We start from the raw sequence: 19,038 nt of genomic DNA, 5'->3' as shown, positions 1-19,038 counted from the left end.
TCGGTTATTGTTACAGTGACTGTGGGCGAAATCATTATTTCCGACTTCTTATAAAGAATTTTATATGAAAACCAAACTTCGTAGTGTAATTACGTCACCAATAAACGTTTGGTCTAAATAGGCACAGTCATAATAAACGGATTCTACTGTATTTTCTCTGACTGACGACATTAAAGTTCTTGTATCATCTCTCACCAGTTTGCCTAACTATGCAAGTCTAGTTAAATAGCCTAGCTCCTTTAGACATTAACCGTCTTACCACAAAAACTTTTTAACGTCAAGTTAAAGACTTGTCTAAAAAAATGTCAAATTATGACGTTGACATAAGGTTCATTTTGGAGCCACATTTTTTTTAGACAAGTGTAAAACAGTGGTTAAAGTTTTTGTAGTAAGACCGTATATCCCTTAAACAATAAGATAATTTTAAGCCGTCAGATAGGCAGTCGCTCCTTGTAAAGCACTGGTACTCAGCTATAACCGGTTAAACTGGAAGTCGACCCCAACATAGTTGGGAAAAGGGCTCAGAGGATGGTGAATAAGATAATTTTAATCATAAAGAAAAATTGCTTAAAAGCAAAACCTACCTTCAATAGCCCGGTAAAAACAATCTAACATAAGAACATACAACATATATTCTACGCAAATCCCCTTGATATACAACTCTGGATGAGACACAAAAAACTCTATAAAAAGCCAAAATGTACATTCCCCTTACAATGTTCTCGAGACGAAATGACGTCACGAATGATAGGTAGTAGGTAATAACCCATGAATGTTTTATTATTACAACCCTATTAAGCCACAGACTAACCGTGAAATTGATACAGAAGAGACGGTATTTTGTTTTTGATAGTACCTTTTTAAAAAGAGTAAAAGAATGGTGGCTTTGTGAATTTAAAACGTGTGCTGGTTCTATTTCAAATTTTTTACAATTCCGTGAAACTAGTTGAATATTCTATGAAATGAAAATGACATAGTTGTTTTTGGTGACAAAGAAGAAATAAGCCTTTTATTAAAAGTCAACTTATTTATTTTTAGCACTTTTAGCAAAGTCTGTTGCTTTTTCATGTCATAGTTCTATAATTTTCATTACATGATTTTCAACCTGGTCTCAAAAGTAAATAGGGCAGCAATTTTCATCACGCTAAATCTCACTTACGACCAAAAACCGAAATAAAAAAACGCATTTGCGGTTTTGGCGAACTCATAGCCCTCTCCACTTGTCCGACGCTTACTTCCTAAAAAACAAAAGGATTTCATTCATCCCTCTTACTTTACATAATCCCTATTCTCTGTGTCCCTTCTGCATAAATAATCTTTGGCAGAAGCCTTTTTATTTCTGAGGCTGTCTTTCTTCGTAACTTAAGACTGCTCTTAGCGAGGCGTAAGTCTTAATTTTACTTCATGGATTAATCATGCTTTATTTTTAACCACATTTTCCTATTTTTTGCCTACAAAAGCTTCTAGAAGTAATTTCAGTGTTAATAAGGTTAGGTATTTGAATAATTTATGTATAACTACTATTTCTAGGTCTTGAGATGTCGCGACAGTTCTTTGTGGCTTTGTGTTAAAAGTTAATCAAGGTGTTATAGGTCAAAGTTTATAAAAAATCTTAATAGTGTAACATTAATTGTTACATGTCTTAATTCTTTTTAATAAAATGTTGAGTAAAAATAAAATTAACAAATCTATTTACAAAACTAAAACTATTTACAAAAACTAAACTATTTACAGTATCAAACTAAACGCAACAAAATTTCTGGCCAGCTACATTTTATCACCACGCGCGTATTTAAACGAGCGACATATTAGGCACCCGGACCGCACCAGCGACTCCTCGCTTCCACGTCGCAGCTGTCAGTGCGAATCTGGATATCGAGGCGAACGCACGCCAGTTTTTTAAAAGCTAACCCAACGGTTTTTCTAAGCAATTATAATCGCCATAGCGATTAAACTTTTTAAGGGCGTCCTTACCGTTCCCTCGACTATATATCTTGATATATAATAATACTCAGCATATTCAGTGTGTGTGATTTAAACCCCGATTGGGTAAGTGCTACACAATTTTAAATTAGCCAGAAGCTAAGCAAACCATAACGGTTACTTTCGCTTTGCTTTAGCTGGGTAATCTCTTTATTTGTGTTATCGCTTAACTTTATTTCTCTTGCAAGCTTATTATGTCTTTCTGCATAGTAGTTTACCCCACATTTTCTTAATAATGTAATTTTTGCCTACTTGCGTTTTAGTTGCCGTTAAAATTTTCAAATGTTTAAATTTGCTAAGTAACCGAATTATTGTTATCTCCGTATCTGATAGTGAACATCCACAGCAACACATCTACACTTTTAGCGCTTCCCTATTCAGCGTTGCTGTGGGTGCTCACCGTCTACGGCCAGTGTGTAATGCCTTCGCTTATTGCGCATTACAGAGTTTCACGTACACCTTAAGTCTCCTGCTTCCCCGCGGTGGACTGTAGCGGGTTGACCTTCGAACCCTACACCTACACCTGCACCTGGACCTGATCTCGGCGCGCGGCCACTTGTTCCTGCAGCGACCAGTGACGTCAGGGAAGTGCTAGGCTAGTGAGGAGGTTAATCACTGTAAAACTGTATGTATGGGCTCTAACCCATTGTTTATTTCTGCCGACCGAGCTATACTGTGTTTGTGTGCGGTAAATAAATTGTCCATCTTGCTACCTACCTATTTTTTTATTTAATAACCCCTGGGAGGGATAAAGTAGCGTAGCAGAGGATAAGACCGGGACAATAGTTATTCCTGTGATCTCATCATCAATTCTTGTGCCCTCATTCCAATCCAATATTTGGGATCGCCGCAGCATGTCTTCTTAATCCATACCGTCCCATCTAATGTCATCTCACTATGAACACTCTTTACAATCCATCCATCGTTTCCTCATCTATCCATTCTTGTATTCTTGTATATCATATAACCAATGTTGCTAATATTTATTCCTAGTAAGGAATTAGTAAATTTCATAGCTACTATTACCTCAACCAGACTGAGTCTTGACTTGCAATAATAGTTTCAATATTTTGACATGAAGCAACTGCATCTGACATCCGTTGCTGGCTGTCTAACTTTCGGGGTTCCCGGTATCTTGATACTTTGGGATACAGGTATCAATTATTTTATAATAACATCTACTCCTATACCACAATATTATGTTGCGAGGCGTTGTTTTCAACGCCCCAACCATATCAACTACTAGATAGATTTGAAAAATTCCTTCAATACTTCAAAATGGATATTTAACAAATTTTGCACATTATTTACCGAAAAAAACTACCTAGGTTTTTATTCGGATGCGCCAAGTTATGATTGATTAGAAAGTCCAGCAGTTCTTAATTTATGTAACTCTAAAACTGGCGATGACGAACGCTATTTTTATATATCTCCGCAGTATACGGATCGATTGTACAAAACAAACTTTTTAACAGTACTGACATTTGTCAACGAAGAAATATTGTGAAATTCTACCTACGTCCCTAAGTTATGACGAGAAAACAAAGCCATTTTTCTTGACTTTAAAAATAAAAGAAATAGCGATACATTAAGTTTAGTTTTCGTCCCAACAGGATTGGCGCGAAAGAGAATTCAGTTTATCGATATTCGTTTTAGTGCGGATATAAGAAGAAAGCTTAGATAACATAACCGACTGGAGACGCCATGCTTTCTCCTTCGTCAAAAGTACAGTAGAGCAACGCTCATACAGGTACCTATGTCTACGTCAAGTTTATGCTGGTTTCTCTGATTTGTCCTATGCGTAAGTAAGACGCTCCCTAGAGGGTGAGATAAACTGCGCAATATTGCGATATTTTGCAAAATGTTTAGGGTTAATATTGAAGATTGTACAATTATTTTTTACGAACAAGATTTTAAACGCACGGTATTTTTATTGTAATATTGCACAATGTCATTGTAGGTCTAGGAACCGCCTAATAAAGTAATCGAATATGCAAAAGGGAGCGATCACTATTTGTTGCGTTACACCCGTCCGTAAATTCACAGGTTTTTTGAAAAGAAATTTGTGCTCATGACGGTTCCAGCCAGTTAAATGCTCTAAGGTTGAAAGTGCAGAGAAAATGCATTTACAGTCCACAGAGATTTCATTTCGGTTTGCAACAGTTTGAGGTGATGTTCCCTTGATGCATTTTTATTGAATCACGTTTAGATTTAAGAGGGAAAAGGAATGACTCGGTGTCGTAAAAATGTGGGTCTTGAAGTGATCTGTAAAACCAATTCAATTAAGTTGAAGAACTAAGCTTAAAGAATAATGTTACTTTAGTTTTTGCTATAATTTTTTCATTTTATTTACTTTTCATGCAAATTTGAAAATATGTAAGAATGATCGTGAACTGCAGAAAGACGTCGACATAGAGTCATACGTCTGCAAAAATGCCCTAAAAATCTTCTGACAGCATAAATTACAAACCAATGAACCAATTAGTTCTTACCTTATACATTCAAAAAAAAAATATTAATGACAAAGAAATAAATGATGTCTGCAAAGTCACTTACAAGGGACGAAAAAAAGCAAGCCGCTTCTTGAGCCTGCTTATTCTCAAAAAAATAAAGAGTAATAATCAAGATTAGATATCTAATCAACCCTTATCTTACTCACTCTCAAAACCAACAAACATAAAATTGAGAGCAAATAAAACGTAATTTTCTTTTTTAAAATCAACTCAACTCTATCGTAGCACACTGTAGACTAAACAGTCGGCCGACAGTCGATTCGTTGGTAAGCAAAAAAAATGTCAAAAGAAAATCTTGAATCCAATACAAGTTTTCAGTCGGTGTAAATCTTTTTTTATATATTTTTTTATTGATGGCAAAAATTATCAAATGACCTCCTGCTGTGGGTTAGCAGCGGTGAGGGACTTTACTGACTAAACATCCATCTACATACTGATTGCTCAAACAAACTATCGGCCAACTTAAAGTTTGCAGTGTATACTCTAATTTCTTTGTAATCCTACAGTAGAAGACGTTCCTTGAGAACTCCTAGATGGTTCACTAAGGCGTGTTTACATAATGAGTGCTTCCTTTGAAACTTTCAGAGATCTAAATAAAAATATTTATATAGCAACTCGCTGCTGCAAACTTCGATGTTAGTCGTGTTTCTTTTTTGCTTGCTGGCTTGTTTGTTTGTTTGTTAAGTCTGGAAATGGGGTGAATAGAACACAGTTTTTTTTAGTAAGTGAGTCGTGTATTACTGAGATTGAGTGTTTCACATATGTACTGATACATGAAATCTTATAGGTAAACGTTAAAAAAAAAACGAGTATAATTTTTTTTTACGAAAATGAGGTGTATTTTTTCACTCACATTTTGGTTAACTAAAATATTTTTGTGACACTAATTTTATACGTTTAATAACTATACAGATGTATCTATCTATATCAATAATTTGCTCTCAACTTTATGTTAACTTAGCTGAATGAAGCTGAATTCCCCAAGATACAGGCAAACAAACAAAAAATGCTTCTTATATCATCCTACTTATATTATATCCTACTTATATTATAAATGTGAAAGTTTGTGAGAATGTATGGATGTATGTTTGTTATTCAATCACGCAAAAACGGCTGGACCGATTTGATTGAAATTTGGTATGTAGATAGGTGATACCCTGGATTAACACATAGGCTACTTTGTATCAACACACCACGCGGGCGAAGCCGCTGGCGGAAGCTAGTATTAGTATAAAGGTATAGATAACCATACATAAATTTAACAACTCTATTGTACATTTCCCCGTGTTCTGTTATAATAAATACACGTGGAAAACCGTGCAAAAGATAACATCACCTATTTTGAATTTGTCCTTGCCTTCAGGCTATTATAAATAGGTTTATATAAAGCCTATATATTCGTAGTATATCACAAAGTAAGAACATGTTTCTTATCTCACAAAGAGCTTTGTTAGGTTTCAATGTACATTTTTTGCTAAAGAAACTAATATTAAAATATGAATTTCGATTCAATAAATTTATCTTTTATTATCGGCTTTTGCCGGCCACCGGTTTCACCCACTGTCGTGTAGTGTGTCAAGAACAAACAAACAAACAGCATGTGTGTCTTCACATTGAAATATTTTTTCGAAATCAAACCAGCGTTTATCACAAAGTTCTTGCGATAAGCGTGTTCAAAAAAACAAATTCTTCAACGTAATAATATTAAAATACGCAATTCGTGTTAAAAAACCGGCCAAGTGCGAGTCGGACTCGCGCACGACTGGTTCCGTACCATTATTTATAAAACGGACAAAAAAATCACGTTTTTTGTATAGCAGCCCCCCTAAATATTTATTTAATTCTAGTTTTTAGTATTTGTTATTATAGCGGCAACAAAAATATATCATCTGAGAAATTTCAGCTTTCTAACTATCACGGTTCATAAGATACAGCCTGGTGACAGACGGGCACTGTCTGTCTGACACTCCCTCACCACTGCTAACCCACAGCAGGAAGGGTCATTTGATGATTTTTGCCATCGCTAAAAAAAGGACAGATGGGCAGTTTCTGTAAGTATTATGAAATACTGATACTCAACTCACACCTGGAATTGGTAATACTGAAAGCCGACCCAACGTATAGTCTGTTTTTTAATCTCGTAGACTAAACTGACATTACGAGTGTGGTCAGTTTATTGCAAATTCTTAAATAGTGATGTGGCACGACCGAAACTTATCCTGAAATAATGTGCTTCTTCTTGATGATTATACATGGCGTTGCGTGGTCATATATCCCTGGCAGTTTTTAGCACGTCGTGCAGCCGTGTTTACGTACGTGAATTGTAAATATAAAACTTTTAATGAGTTTTTAATTCGTCTATTATAGATAAAAAGTTACGATTCAACAAACCGGTATCGTAAGTACAACACTGCACAAAATAGCTAGCAACATTATTTGTAAGTTTGACATTTTGCAGGTGTCAATTTTGTCTACGAGATTAAAAAACAGACAACTAGTCTGATGATGATGTTAGGTTTAAATTCAAATGTTTGAGTTGAAGACATCTAAACCAGAAGAATTTCTTGAATTTCATATTTATTTACCCTCGCCCAGCACTAATCTCATTTAGGTCCCGTGAAAACCTCTTAAAGTCTTATACTTACAACAATCTCTACCTATACAACCACGCAGGTACACAAAATAGAAAACAATTTTAGGTATAAAATAACAAAAAAATCGTAATAAGATTACTCACAAAGAAAAATAAACAACAATAAATACTTAAAATGACAATCATAAAATAAGATAAACAAAATTATACCAGGCCAGTAGTATACTAATAAAAAAATTCTAGAAAAAAAAAATCTTAGAATTAAAATCCGTCGAAGTAGCTGTGGCGTGAAATGTACAAATTACAGAGGAATAAAAAAAGACAAGGTAGAGCTTTTTATTTTGCCACGAGGGGGATTACAGAAAGCCTCTGTGGATGATAACGCACTGGCATTTTAAAATGCTGCGTTTTTTGGGAGTTTTTTTAGTAAAAATATTTTTTGATGTCGACCTAGTAAATACAGCCATGATTATAAAAAAAAAAAAATGATTTCGAATTAAACGATTCACTACGAACAAATTCAGGTATAACCTACATTGGTGTTTATCTACATGTTTGTAACTAAACTAAGATGGTACCAATTGCAGACTCCGTAACATTACTCGTAATTAAAACACCATAAAACTGAAATGCAAATATAATTTTAAAACTTAACAATAACGAGCTGCAATTAATCCTTGAATTCAAAAAGCAATATTGTCACGATATGGCTCATAAAATATTCAGTTAGGTCTCGTAAACTCGTACTTTTAATATCCATGTCACGTTGTTTGAATGTTATAAAAACCAAAACTATAACAACTACCGTAAAACGGAGTAAAACCAAGTCACGCGATTGTCAAGCCATAAACGGTTACATTGCTAAGATCTTAGAGTTTAAATTTGTACTACAACTTTTATGGTTTGCAATGCAGTTCCTTTTCAGACAAATTCCTTCAGTACTGGCATAAATACGATTTTATGTTGTTTTTATTAGTTCTCTGGTTTGAACAAGACATACTATACTAAAATTGTATTAAGGAAACCACATTATGTGAATTTAATCCAATGTGAATTTCTAGCTTATTGCAATGAGTAGTTATTAAAACCAGCGGTTTCACTGAAAATCGTGGGAACTATATCGCACTCCCTGATAAAAATTAGCCTACAGCCTACCTCAGTTCTTCGATAAATAGGCTTTCTAATACTGAATGTTCTTTGAATCGAATCGAACCAGTAGTTCCGGAGATAAGTGCGTTCAAGCAAACAAACCAATTTTTCTGCCTTATAAAATAGATTGCAATTTCGATTCTGTACTAAGATTTTTAATAATAAATATCATGCTAACTTCGCTCAAAATCTGCAAATCAAATCTTCAATCGCTAAATCCCACGTAAAAAAACGCAGCGTTTTTCAAACATAGTGCGTTACAAGGAAAATAAGAGTCGCGATACATACATACAAAGAGCTCGCGATTATTTCTTGGTCACTCGACTGAATATCAAAAGCTTTATAACGGATTTTTAGATAAATTTCAAATTCATTCGGCGTTGAGCCAAAGCGGGGCATTAATATTTCAATGTACTGTCAAAATCCGTCAGTGTTCCTCGTCAATCGAATTATTTTTATAAGCGAGACGTTTTTCGACTGGTTTAAAAGATTATCGCGATATTTTTTGAGGATAAATTTGTACTAGATACTGATTGATTTGTTTTGTCTGGTACAATACTGTAAAAATCCCGATGAATTGAGAACAAAAGGAGAAGGTCCTTTGTCAGTACATCAGTTAATGAGAGAGAGGTAAGAAGTTTTTAAAGTTGTATTTTCAGTATTTTCTCTAAAGTAATTTAAATTACGAATGCTTGTTTCATATTTATAATTGTTTATGTAATTTTTGTAGATAAAACTAAGCTAAATAAAACCAAGACTGTTTTCCACAGCAGTTTTCAGCAGACTTGAAATACAATGACATAACACTCCCTCCGGCTAAGTCGGTTAAAAATTAAATTCAAAATTGCTTCTAACCTTAAACATGTCCCTTTAACCCCTATTTTTAATAAAAATACTCCAAAAATGAAGCTGAAAGAGAAAATATTTATGTATACTAAAAATATTTTTAACAAAAAGATATTAAAAATCTCAGTGCTATTTTACATTTTACTGCTTTAGAACTGCAAAAACACGAGTTTTGAGCAATAAACTTTATGATAGTAGTCTAGGTTTTTGAATGTACAGTCACCGACAATAATGGTAGAACCATTTGCCACTGTTCTTGGGTCTATTTTATGGGCATATTGCAATCAGTGGAAATGAAAACTATGTATTTTTGTTTGTACCATAAAAACTCCGAAACCACTGAATAAATTTGAAAAAATATTTCACTGCTTCTAAGCGTCACTTTCCTTGGGTGACGTAGGCTATATTTTATCCAGGTACAGGAAGAATTTTCTACGCGGTTAAAAACAGGCAAACCGCAAATTTTAATGAACGTAATAATTTATTATAAAAAGATTTTTAGGATTAAACCTTTGAAAATTAATACATCTATTTTATCTGATAAAGTTTGATTTAATTGATTTAAACAAAAAAAAAAATGCGAATGTTTGAAAATAACTCAACCAGTTATGTCCGTGACTGTAGCTGTACATAGTTCTGAAATCATATAGCTTTAAACATAAAACTAAAACCTATTTGATGTACGTTTATAATTACTGAACGATGCTTGTCTTCAAAAATGTGTTTGTCACAAGATATTAATTTATATCTAACATTTTGACAACGTTGAGAATTCGAAAATGTATAACTTGATTAATCATAAAAGGTCATTTACTTAATTAACAATTAGTGTATGACATTGTCATACTACGTTTGTAGTATTTTTCACCAATTCAAAAACTACTAAAAAACCTTCTCGATCCGAACCTTAGTATCGAAAAGCATTTATTATAAAGGAGGAATCAGTGTGTCTATTTGTAATCTCCCAGTAATCTCGCGAACTCCTGGACCGATTTGTAAAATTCTTAAAGAGTAATGCCCATTTTCACCAACAAATACCTAAATTAAGGGATCCTCTAGGAGCATTTACGGAACACTTAATAAGAATGTCGTTTTCACCAAAGTTTAGGTATCCCTTATCCATAGTTATTTATGTCAAAATTGGGAGAGCCCTTATTCTAAGTGGCACTTAGATTAAGAGATTGTTGGTGAAAATGGGCATAAGAAAATCTATTTATTTAGGAAGGCATATGGCTCCTTTTATAATAGTGTGTGAAGACGACCCATGAGTGGAAATACCGCTGGCTAATAAAACTAGTAAATTTATAAGGCATCTAACATGCAACCAAGACTCAAAATATTAATTTTATTCCACCTCCAAGTGTCACCGAAAATTCTTTACCTAGACTAGCGCTAGAAATTTCCTTACAATAAACTTTGTCGCGACGCTGGTAACATATTTGTATGAAAGCGTAACAAAACGAAGCCAGTTTTGCAATACTAAGTAGGAACTATGACTGAGGTGGGACAGAAAGTCAACTCTTTATGAGAATATATCGAGTTTGAACTTTTGCAAACATTATTTGGCTAGCAAATATATGGGACAGAATTTATTTGGACCAGCTTAGACTTTTGCAAGATATATGAGGGACATAAAAAGGGGATAATGTCAGTAATAAATATCAAATAACTATTGTTTTTGCTGACTTTGAATTTAGGTCTTTCTAGTGGGATACAACTCGTTGATAGAAAAAGACAAGTGTTCGATTAGGTATATTATCATACATTCATAACTCAGTCAATCAGGTATATAATAGGATGTTTTAGCTAGTTTTATCCGGTTTCGTCCTCAGGGAACAAAATGGGATAAATTTTAGCCTCGACTTCCTAGACAAATGAGGTAACTCGGAAAGTTTTTTTCTAAAACAAGCTTTATAAATAAGGATAAAAGAGACGATAAAATAGGTATTGAAGACAAGACTTTTTTGACCAAATGAACTACAATGTGACTTACACAGCATGCCTAGAGACATTTCTTAAAAAGTACGTTAAGAATTTTACACACCTACACATTTTCTCAATAAAAATTCTCCTTCCATATTTCTAAAAATTCCCATTATCCTACAGTAGGGTGCTCAAAAACCCCCCTTCAATTACATGACCATTTAAACACCGAATCTCTTTTATTATATTTCATCTGCAGCCTCGTGAAGAGTGCCATGGAGAACAAAATAACTAGCGGAGGTGCCATAACGGAAAATCTCCTGAGAAAGTAGCGCGCCAAAATGCGGGTGTGCGGGGGACGAGGAACGTTACATTCTTCGCCCTTATATAGTTATCGGCACGAATCTTGAGCGCTGACCTTCATCTGCGCAGAAGTGATTTATTAGCAAAGAACCAATCTCGAGTGACGGCTATGACGCGATGTGCTGCGGGCCAATCACCGCTTTACCCCGCCCCCGCGCCTCACTTCATACCACAAAAAGGCCCAATAAATTACCTACTTCTGCGCAGGGTAAGGCCAGCGCTCAAGATTCGTGCCGATGATTATACGCCTTCTTGGAACCTTTTTTTGTAATACCTAAAATGTATCGAAGAACTGAACTTCACTTGTAACTGATCGTTTTGTTATGTGACCTAGAAGAAGGCGCCTGACCTACCTGCACTATAGCATCTCCGCTCATCTTTTCTTTCTCCGTAAAGAGAGCGGATATCAGATTGTTCTCAAAGCTATGGAGACGCCCTTGTTTTGTATAAGTGGGTGTTCTCACCCTCCTTACAAAATCGCTTAGTCAGCTTTGTCATATTTCAATGGTCATCAAGTTATTCGTTTTGTATTATGCATTTTTTTGGAATTTTGGAAAATCTCGATGAGACAGAATGTAGAAGCGGTAAAATTATTTTTCTGAAGATGAAATACGTAGACTATGTAGAAAAATATATAGCTCAGCATTTTGTTTAAACATGCGTGCTGATCGCAGGAACTACTGAACCAATTGAAAAAATATTTCATTGTGAGAGAGCCCATTGTTTAGGTTAACAAGCTTCTTTTTAGCCCCTTGCGGGTATAACTATAGAAGCTATATTTGGGTAATACATTAAATTCACCAGTAGAAAAAACCTAGTAAACTACAAAATTTTTATGTAAAAAAATATTTTTACATCAACACGTTCCACTTCTACAACTTTACCTCAAAAAACACACCTATACTTCTGAAAAGTTATCTTTCATACTACAATCACATCACGTGCACGGAATGATAAATACGCGTTGCGAGTAGTATAATATGTAAATATAAACATATATACCTATGTATTTATAGTTCACCTTGATCTAGGAACGAGTGTTACGTATCTATGCGTTCCGGAACTGATATTTTTCTGTTTTGGTGATGCATAACTGTGATACGGAACATGGTAAAGTATTTATGCTGCAGGATATGTATTAAAATATATTTACCGCAGCTATGTGTTAATCTCCTTTCTTCATATTGTCTCCAAACCATATGTTATCGAAATCAGTTAGACATTTTGCAGTGCTAGCATACAAAACCCCTAACGATTTAACAGTAGAGTGACATGTGAAATATTACGAATACTTTTTCCTCAAAAACTTAATCTACTTTCTGACGAAGTCGGCTAAATACAATCAGTCTATCGACCTACACATTTTGACATTGTTACGACCACTCAAAACATTAATACGCATTATTTTTATACAGCAAACGTTTTCCGCCATATTTTCCGCGGTTACCTGTTATATTTTTTATCAGGCCTGTTGAAATTCCACTTACCTCCCAGTAAACACTTTAATATTCGGGACGCGTCATTGAGCATTCTGATTTTGGCGTCGTAACTGCTGGTCCCTTTGTACTCTAGTATCCATTAAACAGTAGGCTACTCGTCCACGTCAGACTTTTTGTAGGACGGATAATCGGATCGATTTTTTGTAGGCAGTTGACAAAAGTCGGTCACAAAATCCTAACCAAGCAACGTACTGGTTGGTGGAAAGTGAGCTATGCACTAATGCTATCAGCGTGTTCTATATTTCCCCAACAAAAAATCGGTCACCGTTTAGCGGACGTGGTTGGGCTAAGGCTGTCCAGTGGGCAGTAGAGGGCAGTGCCAACAGAAATTAGAAAATCCTACTCAGAGCGTCCTACAAAAAATCGGTCCGATTTATCTGTCCTACAAAAGTCTGACGTGGGGCAGCCTTAACCTCGTAACTGTTGGTCCCTTTGTACTCAGTATCCATTAAACAGTATGGAGGTTTTGATACAAATGTTATGAAATATGCTGCTTATTAAAGGCAGCTTGTATATATATGTAAAGCATTGTATTTTTTTGTATTACACAAGGGTAAAGTACGTTATTGAAGGCTGAGAAAAACAGTGACTGTGTATTTTAGCTGATTTTCAAAAGGAAGGTTCTTAATTGTGATGTTTTTATTTTTGCATAGGAAAGGATATGTAAACTAAACAATAAAAATTAAACATGATATTTTTCGAGTACAATAAAATCGAATAATATTTACCATAGTGAATCTAATGTTGATTTCTCAAAATGCACTAAGTATCTTAAATTGTAGACATAGAAGCATAGACACACTGCGAGTATGTTAACAGAATTATTATAACATACAATATTTATTACATAGGTACTATACACAACTTGGCAGTCCAGCCAAAACAATCCGCCAAACCACTTTGTAAATTTATTTACCCGAACATGTACTTACACTTCGCGACAAAAAAAATGGGCCGCTCACTTAACTCGCAGCATGAAAATATAAACTCCATGAATACGTAAATAGGAATTCCATCCCCTCCCTTGGTTCAGCAACATTTATTTTACCCCCAGAAATAGGTCAGACATCTAGGCTGAAAATTATTCGCTTCCTGCAAAACGAAAGTGCTGTGCCTAGCAATTTACGTTCAACCCTTGGTTAACACTGTTAACCCGTAAATAGCTGTGTTTGTTGGTATTTCTTTCGGGTTAACGGACTCACGGAGAATTGCACCATTTAAATATAATGATAACCGAAACATTTTTGTTGGTCAAATCGCGGATTTGACCAATGGTTATGGTTTGGTTATCGTTGTAGTTAAATGGTGCGACTCACAGTAAGTGTTTTAGCTGTTTTGATATAACTTGTCAAAAGATTTAAGAGTTATGTATTATTATGCTGATTGAATCTGTATACATTATATAATATTTTATATAATAATATTTTGAATATTCATATAATATTTTGAAGCAGAATAGTTCGTTTAACTGAACGCGCTTATCTCAAGAGCTGCTTGACCGATTTGAAAAATGATTTCAGCATTAAATACCTCATTTATCGTGGAAGATTAAAGGGCATTTTTATCCGGGTACTCAAACTGACTTGAGGAGATGCGGGTAAAACCGCTAGCAGAAGCTAGTCTTCATATAAAATTGCTAGCATATGGGTATCTATTCACTAATATTAGGTAAGCTATTTGGGTTGCTTTCATATCCAAAATCCTCATACGTGCAATATCAAGTTGAGCTTTTGAACTAATTGCGTTAGTAATTAAACCGTCCGTAGGGGTCATAGCAAGAATGTAGCTGTGTATGTATTAAAGGAATAATAATTATAATAAGGTTTTATGACAATAACTATTTCTTTTTTTAGTATCTTTAGAATGTTACTTGTGAGATGACGGCAAATAGAAGAGTATGGAAGAAGAAAACATGCTGCGCCGACCCCAAATAAAATTGGGATAAGGGCAGGAGGATGATGATGAAGTGTTTTTTTTTGGGAACAATTTATGCAATTCATGGTAAAGTCTTAATCTATACTTTTATACTAACTTTGTTTGAGAAAAACTTTGTTTGTTAAACTCAAAAACTACTGGACCGATTTTAAATATTCTTTCACCATTAGAAAGCTATATTATCTGCGAATAACATAGGCTATATTTTATCCCGGTGCGGGCAGTAGAACCCACTTGACGCGGGCGAAACCGCGGGAAAACGGCTAGTATATGTATACAGGTCGTATTAATGATCCGTTATGAATTCTTAACCATAATCATCACACTTCTGTATTCTTAATCATTTGCCTAACCTTTTCCCAACTTTTTTTTCTACGTTGGAGTCGGCTTTCAGTCTTACGAGATGCCGCATAGTACTAGTTTTTTACACGGAACGACAGCCTGTATGAGAATGTCAGAGAGGCAGTCGCTCCTATAATTATACTTATACTTCTGCCTTATTAAAATTGTATACCTTCTTTATAAGTCACAAACACACAAAACAATAAAACTAATCTCAACTTTCAATTTACTTTTATTTCCGAAACTTATCGCGGGTTCAGTATGAAAGCTACTAAAAATAAAATAAAATATATAAGTAAAGTAAGAAAATAAAGCCTGCATTTTACGATAAAGGCATGGAAAACCTCGGTTAGAGATGGCGATAAGGCTCACGATTCGTTTATCGACATACTCGATATGCGTAGTATTAAGTCATTATGGGCACCACTAATGACCCAATGTTGTATAAAAAACCTCGAATAGGTAAATTAAAAGGTTGTTAAAATTTAAGTATTGTTTGAGCTTTGTTTGAAAATGATTACAAATTATCTTGATTTTCCACAAAATTAAATAAGATTAAAGTGGCAAAAATATATGGAGTTTCGTGCCGGTCCTTGTCCATAAGAAGTCCGAGTCTTGGGAACCGTGAACCTATAGTTTAACGTATCGAAAGAGCTTTCATAGGTTTTTTGTTTTTTTTTTTTTACTAACTTTGTCTTTGAATTATTCTAAACTAACTGTTATTAGCTGTTCCACTCGTTTACCAAAGAAACTACATCTCGCAGCCAGATAAAAGTAACCTATGTTATGTCTTTTCTCAGAGTTTAGCTAAGTTTATGTGTACTTTACGGCTTTAAAGTCGTGGTGGCCTAGTGGGTAAAGGACCAATCTCTCAAGTATGAGGGCGCGGGTTCGATCCCAGGTCAGGCAAGTACCAGTGCAACTTTTCTAAGTCTGTATGTACTTTCTAAGTATATCTTAGACACCATTGGCTGTGTTTCGGATGGCACGTTAAACTGTAGGTCCCGGCTCTCATTGAACATCCTTGGCAGTCGTTACGGGTAGTCAGAAGCCAGTAAGTCTGACACCAGTCTAACCAAGGGGTATCGGGTTGTCCGGGTAACTGGGTTGAGGAGGTCAGATAGGCAGTCGCTTCTTGTAAAGCACTGGTACTCAGCTGAATCCGGTTAGACTGGAAGCCGACCCCAACATGATTGGGAAAAAGGCTCGGAGGATGATGATGTGTACTTTACGGAGTTATTGTCGTATTAATAAATATTTAAATTTATAAGGCTAGTAACTAGCCAAGTTTATGCTACAAAACCGATCTAAAATCGCCAACACACCTTGATAAAGCGTGGCGTTCATGCCTTCTCTGTAAAAAGACTTATGCACTGCAGGATTATAACTAAAATAATGACGAAAAAAGAATAGACCTTTTATTCATACAGAATTGACAATATTCTCGCGTACAATGAATCAACAGGAACCCCCAAAACATTACAAAAGGGGATTTTTTAATTAATTCTCGGCACGCGTGTCAAATTTTCAAGCGTCCTTCGCTTTGTGATAACCACTCTACAATTATAAAACACAAGTATTTTACTGTTGGAATTAAAACTGTATGTAGTCTCTCTTTTGTTTTCGTAATTATTCAATTTTAGGCAACCTCTAGACTTGATTCTTTAGAGGTGGATGAATAAAGCAGTTGGTATACTTTATTTTGCCATAATTTCCATTCTTAGCAAAAGTATTCTACTTCACAAAAAAAACTACTTCACAAAAAAATTCTTTCAGGCTTAGATAAAACATTTATCAAGGAACATCACATCTCGACTATGAAATTGAAACTACTAGACTATTTTTTGGTCGACTGCACAAGACAAAATTATTTGGTCAGTCAATAAAATTTATTGATACAATTCAGATAAAACATAAAATATAAAAAGCAGAATACATAAGAAACAGCATTAAAAACCGTTAAAAAATGACAGCTTTATTTATTTTATTTATAATTTACTGCCAACTACACTTAATTGAACTGTCACAAACGAAAACATAAAAACTTTTAATTTTGATCATAGGATTTATTATACAGACAAATTTTAACTACATTTCAATGTAATATCTAAAGTTGACATTTTGTTTGTTTGAACGCGCTAATCTCTTTACTAATCAGAATAGATCATTAATAATTCCACAAGAAAATTAAGGGCTATTAAAATAATTTTCTTTGCTTACAAAGTTGTCTCAAGTAATCAAAAGCAATTGAACATAAACGTTGTAATGAGGAAATGACATGATCCATCAACATTGTCCCATGTCTGCCTTGTTATACGCCATCAACAGTCCATAACCCCCACTTACAGGGGAAATTTCCCCCTATTATAGGGTAACTTACTAATAAATCAAGGAGTGTCTGCATTGTCAACTTTCTATCACGCGAGTCACTAATAGTAGCGGACTTTTATGTGTTTTTCATGGGGTATTAAAGGTCACACCATAAAAAATAAGTACCCGTAACTTCGCACTCTGAAGGTTAGGCATTTTAAGGTTGACTTAGATAAGAAATATTGAAGGCGAGAAAATGGCGCGCTATATAATATTAGTACTCAATGTTTAAGGCTGGTAACTTATAAAAAAATCTTGAAGATGAAGGTCAATAATAGTGTTATGTAAATTTTTTAAAAATGTTTCACTATGGGGGCAAAATCCATAGATGATTATCACTGATAAGATATACCAACTCATAGATTGTACCATTTAACGGTCGACATAAAGAGAATCGTATCGTAATTGAAAGGTATTGAAATTACGGCGTTGGTCACACCCACTGATTCCAATACGTTGCAAAATGGAGCAAAGAAAACGAACAAGTAATTCCTAGGCTGTCCCCAAAACCTCTGCTATGATATATTAAAAACGCCAGCACGATCATAAAACGCACTTGCAAACAAAAAACATGATAGGATCTACAAAAACCGTATTCATCACGAGCCCACATTTTGAGATCCCAACAAAAAGCTGCTGAAATGGAATCGGTCCGACAAAATTCCAGGATTCCTTTATTCGTGTGTCATATCTTTATCTTTTCTTTTTTTTAAATAAAAGACAAAAGGGGTTTTATATTCACGACCGCATTATCGTCATAAAAGAGTTGGGATCTTGTAGTCAATGTTTGGGTCACCGCTTTATGCTTTGTAAGTGTCAGGATCCGCTGTCCAGCAAACGATATGGATATGACAATACATCAAAAACACGCTAAATCCTTGGCCTGGTTCGAAAAAAGTTTTTCAGTCCCTGTACAAAACGACCTTGTCATATTTGGGAAGCGTTTTTTTATCGACATTTTATCCCAAACACTTTTTGCTGGCATGCGAAATAAGAATGCCTTTTAATCATGCAAGCTTTATTGAATAATAAAGAGTTTCAATAGAATTTACATTTGTTCCATCTTTCGTTTTACTTTGCTTTCATTTGAGGTTACATCCTATCTATTTATGGGATTCACGTAGCTTACAATATCAATCCTTTTATCTATGAAATAGTAAGCTTCATGAGGATTCGCCGTCATCTGCCGGGTAAGCCTCAGGGACTGCAGATTTCACAGATATCAATATACAAATGGACACCGTTCTTACGACACCCATGAGAGTTATTCTTAGTCGAGAACGGAGCGTGAATCAATATCCTGACCCGGGAAGCCGTCACTTAACTTCCAGACAAGCGGTAGCAATAAGGCCCCACTAGTACCTTATAAACTTGATGAAGAATAAACTCCACCCATACCTCCACATTTATAAGACAGAAGTTAAAGCCTAAAAGGAAAACCTGACCATAAATCTTAATTTTCCCCGAAAAGGGCTCACGGCGGGAATGAAAAAACGTAAGTATGACTTAACTAAGAATCTCT

General features: G+C 34.9%; 1 long non-coding RNA gene across 1 annotated transcript; it reads left to right on the top strand.

The window, feature by feature from the left end:
* Positions 1-1,632: 1,632 nt before the first annotated feature.
* LOC124635707 lies at positions 1,633-2,699 on the top strand. The gene is made up of 2 exons (XR_006985052.1): positions 1,633-2,049; positions 2,429-2,699. It is a non-coding gene; the product is annotated as an uncharacterized LOC124635707 (long non-coding RNA).
* The last annotated feature ends 16,339 nt before the right edge of the window (positions 2,700-19,038 follow it).

Source organism: Helicoverpa zea, chromosome 13, assembly GCF_022581195.2.
Source record: "Helicoverpa zea isolate HzStark_Cry1AcR chromosome 13, ilHelZeax1.1, whole genome shotgun sequence".
Classification (NCBI taxonomy): Eukaryota; Metazoa; Arthropoda; class Insecta; order Lepidoptera; family Noctuidae; genus Helicoverpa; species Helicoverpa zea.
Note: the sequence above shows the minus strand (reverse complement) of the source record. Positions and strands in the feature narration are given on the sequence as shown.